This window comes from Crocodylus porosus, unplaced genomic scaffold (assembly GCF_001723895.1).
Source record: "Crocodylus porosus isolate Cpor-Errol unplaced genomic scaffold, CroPor_comp1, whole genome shotgun sequence".
NCBI lineage: Eukaryota > Metazoa > Chordata > Crocodylia > Crocodylidae > Crocodylus > Crocodylus porosus.
This window is the reverse complement of record NW_017728918.1, coordinates 76,810,998-76,815,974: the sequence shown is the minus strand read 5'-3', so window position 1 is coordinate 76,815,974 and position 4,977 is coordinate 76,810,998.

The following is a 4,977-nucleotide window of genomic DNA, read 5'->3' as shown; positions in this document are numbered from 1 at the left end:
TCTTTTTTGGGGGGTTGCCATCTTGGAACTGAACCCCCCCCACAAATCATATACTAAAAGTCAAACATCTTCTATCATGTATTTTAATTTTATTTCAAAAAATATTTTTGTCCTGATGTGTTTCCATAGTATATTTAGAGGCAATTGTATAATAACTTTAAAATAAAGTCTTACTCTTGCATATTGTGTGGGGGGGAGGTGTGGGGGAGTGTGCAACGTGTGGTTGGGGGGGTGGATGGGTGTGGGGGGGCTTGTGAGGGGGTGTGGCTGTGTGTGCGGGAGTGTATGGTATGTTGCAGGGTGTGTGTATATGTAGGGGGTTAGGAAAGGGTGTGGGTGTGTGGGGTTTGTGGGGTGTGAGGGAAGGTGGGAAGTGTGAGAACTCTCCCACACACTCCCTGCTATGGTGCACAGTCCTTGCTGACAGCAGCAGCAGCAGGTGGCAGGCCTTCAGGGTGCTCATCGCCCATGCAGGCAGAGCCACACAACAGTGCATGGCTCCAGCCACATGGTGGCAAGGAGCAGAACCAGGTAAGCCCACCTATATGGTGCCAGGCTCTCCCCAACTCACATGCAGCTCCTAGGACTCATGTGCCACCAGAGGGAAGCCCTGAGCAATGGACTGGCCCCACTCTGTGCCACCAAGTGCAGATCTTGGGACTCCACCAGGAGTGGAGGGGAGCCCCGTTTCCTGCTTCCCAGCAGTGTCCTAGCATCTGTATCTGTGGTAGCAGGGGGCAAGGAAGGCAGCCAGCTCCATTGCATGGGGTTCCCCCCCAAGCGGCAGGCGAGCGCTGAGAGCTTCACCCTGTGTGATGGAGGTGGGCTGGCTTGGCTCTGCTCCTTGCTGCCGTGTGCAGCTCCTACAACTGACTGGGGCTCTGCCTGTATGAGCCATGAGCATCCCAAGGGCCTGCTGCCTGCTCCTGCCGGTGATGGGGACTGTACCCCATGCAGGAGGCATGTGGGGGTCCCCACACCCATCCATCCTCCCTCACACCTCACAAACCCCAAGCACCCACACCCAACTCACCTGAGCTCCATGCTCCCACCACCACCCTGGGCATGGGACATGGGCTCTGCACTCCTGCCAGCCCCAGCCCTACACAGCATCCCCACCTGCCCACCCTCCACTGTTTCCCTACCTGCTGCCTGGAGCAAGTCTTGCAGCAGGGGCAGGAGAAGGAGCTGCTGGAGGCTGGGGAAGCCGAGCAATGGCCCCACCTGGAAGCTGTGCATGCTGGCCAGGCTGGGCCTCTCCTGTACGCTATAGGATCATGAGGACATGACAGTTAGATTATAATAGCTGATGTGTGCTCCCAAGCAGCAACTCCCCTACCCCCTTTAAAGTAGGTAAAATACATGTTTGTCCATACCCTTAATCTGTTTTTCACTCAGTTCTCCATCTGAAAAAAGGGACAATACATTACAAAGAAACTTGAGGATCAATGTGTTGAAGACTGGGAGGTGCTAATGGAGTCCAGAGAAATGCAAGTATTAAATATAACTTCATATAGAGAAGTCAAATCTTAAGTTAGGTCTTGTCATATCACACCAGACTCCAGTTCCATCTAAGAGCCAACAGTACTAATGCTACAAACTCAAATAAGGAATTTAGACTGTAGTGCAGGTTCAGTGCTGTACATAGTGCTGTACATAAAGCAGTCTTTCCCTATCTCCTGCAGACATGAGATTTGCTTCCCTTCATAAGTGTCTCAAACTGAACATCTGCAAATGTTACTCATGGTTATACAGTTATTTGGCCTATTTGTGCAAGAAGAGAAAAAAAGCAGTAAAAAGTACTCCTATTTTTAAAAATGTACTAAAGATTCATTCCCATATTTGTTACAACACAATATAAATCACAACTCCGTAACATGATACTGGAAAGCATGACTAGTACATTAATAATGCAAACATATACTAGCTAGATAATGCCAGGAACATAGGGAAACTACTATAAAAGAAGCTACGTTTTTAGCCAGGATAGATATTTAAATCTGCATACGTCCTATCCAGTTAAACTTGTCAGAATCTAATCCAGCTTAGGGTGACCCTGATGGTGGAAAAGACATGTGGAACAAGCCACAGAAAAGCCTGCAAGTGTCAGAGGGGCCAAAAGGTGTCTCCCTGGCCTCAAAACTATTAATTAGCAACTTGCAAAGCTGCACCACAGAATCGCTGCTCCAGCACTCCTCCTCCAGAGGTTGCTGCTAGTCTGCCTCATTATCATCTGGATGGAAAACAACACTCTTTCCTGGGAGCTCTCTGCAACAGTCTTATTGATTAAGTTCCCACAGTGTTAAATCATTCTGTAGCTTTCACTCCATTCTGCCCACCTCCCACCCCTGAATAATAAAACCTTCAAAGGATTTATAGGGGTGGTGGACTAGGTGAGGAGGGTTTTGGTAAACACCATAGCATAATGCAGTTTCTATTTATGCAATGCCCTTAGTGTCAGAACATTTCAAGTGCCAAGACAGTGTTTTAAAAAGCCAAATTAAACTAATCTGACTTTGTTCTTGCATTTATACAGGTTTTGCTCCCCTTAGGAATCTCTGCCAAAAGCATCTGAACATACCATTTCCAAGCTATTTGCAGAGAATTTCAAACAACAAAAAGGGAAGTCAGCATCCCCCCCACAATGTTTCTGCAAAGTTGGAATCACAAAGACAAAATGGAAAAACCACAATACAAATCAGCTGATGCTTATTTTAATGTGTGCAAGCATCCATGGTGTACTGTAGAATTATGTAACAAAATACCAAAAACATTCTTGAAAACCAGGTATATATAGGGGTTTTTAAAAATCTTCATTAAAATATTGTATGCTGTCCTATTGTGAAGGGGTCCAGGCAGAAACACAGCTCCTGGTGTCACACACAGACAACAGTTCAGATGCCAGCAATGGGTTCTGCATAAGCACATTATCATTTTGCCGAATGAAAACCAAAAAAAATAAAAATAAAAATGCCATCCTCTTCTCTGCAGCACAGAATGTAAATAAATCAGATGCAAGGACTAGAAGAGATCTTAGTGAAAAATACAATTTCTATTTCCTCCTCAGCCATCAAAGAAAGAGCCATCCCCTAAGGGAAAAAAATGCTCCTATGCCCAATTAAAGGCTCCATAAAAAAAAAAGGAAAGGTCCAAAATGTTGGTACTACCCCCAAGGGAAATAAAAACAACAACTTTGTCATCTGTGTAAGCACAACCATGAAGTTCTGTAAAAGCTGGGGTTTTTAACAGAATGGTTAATTTTAAAAAAAACTTTAAACAGGTTACTTTGAGTTTAATCTGCCCTGGAAAGGCCAGTGCAAATGGTATATAAAAGTATGTTTTTGTATCTGAGCATCTTCCAGTTGAATATTTTGTAATGTGACTGACTAACATCTGTTTCAAGTGGTTTGTTCACGCTCATCCTCTCCTCAGGGAAGAACTGTGTGCGCAATGTAGTGTTTTGGGGTTTTTTTGAAGGTACATGCTGCTGGGTAGTTATACTGGTGAGAGCAAGGTTGAAGAAGTATACCAGTACTTGGAACACAAAGCAATGGGGTTAGTGGTTTTCAGCTCTTATAGGGGTTTTTTCTATAGAGCCCAACCATCCTTTGAGAAAGCTCCAACCATCCTGGGGGAAGCTCTATCTTCTTCATAGATGAGCTTTATCCTTGAGTAGATGAGTCCTCCAAGGAGCAGAACAGTTCATCACAAATGGATCACTTATATTTTTTTGTTACATATTATAATCACCAGAATTTAAGGGACAAGGAGACAGAGTTCTTCCAAATCAAGATCATAAAAGAGAACTACCTATAAATGGATTGATGTAAGCCTTTCTTGCCTAATCAACTCATGGAAAATGTACTGAACTTCAGATGAAATACTCCTGTAGACAACCTAAATGGCAGGCCAGAAAGGACGACCAAGATTGCCCAGAAAGGAAAAAGCAGATCAAAACAGAACTGTTATAACAAGAACACTACCAGACTGTTTTCTCCAAAAAGCAAGACTAAACTTAGGTGAGCCATAAAAGATAAGCTAAACCAGATCCAGAATCTTTCTGAGAAAAATTAGTCAAGAGAGGATATTTAGATCTGAATGGAACTGTCCGGAGAGCAACAGGGCTGGATCAAGTGTTACATGGAAACTGAAGATATCCTGATATCATCCTGATATTGATAATCACCCACAGAAGAGAAGCTGGACCAGAACTGAAAACCCTCTGAGCGAAAAAATCCAGGCAAGGGAACTTACTGGGAGAAAAAATAAGAGGAGACTGGTTTTAAGGCAAGTTGGCTTAACTTAACTAAGTTTGTATATTTAGAATGTTAATGTTTCTTACTTGTTTCTTTACTATAGCCAAATTATTTGTCATGGAATAAATAATGATTGCATCTAGCCCTTACATACTGCTTTGAGATGGATAGGTGAAAAAGAAAGAATCTGAAAATGACACCGCTCAATTCCTGACACTGCTCAATGAGAAATTATTGAGTGGTGTCAGGAATTCTCACTGTGAAAAAGAACAGGGCAGCCTCCTGTGTTAAAATGCCCCTAACAGAGAATGTTTTGTTGGGTTTATTATTACCCTGTTAGGGAAACCTGAATCACACAGTTTGGCTACACATCAGAATTTTGTCAGTCTAGCTATGGAAAGGATTAAGCAAGTTTTGGTCAAAGCCCAATTATTTTTCATCTAATTGATATTTAATGTAACATCATCATCAATCAGCCTTATTTTAGCTGTGGCTGCATATCTTGTAAGTTGCATGGTGTTAAAAATATAAAGAGTATTAATGTAAATACTATTTCAAGAAAAAATACTACAGAATTCTTAACAGGGAAAGGTTGCTGGATTATACATAGCAAGAAGACCAATTCTTTTAAAGCAAACAGCATGGGCTCTTTGTTCTTTCCTACAGTCATTTTTAAACAAGCTGAAATCTTGTCACAAATGTGCCTGTTAGGTATGTTCAT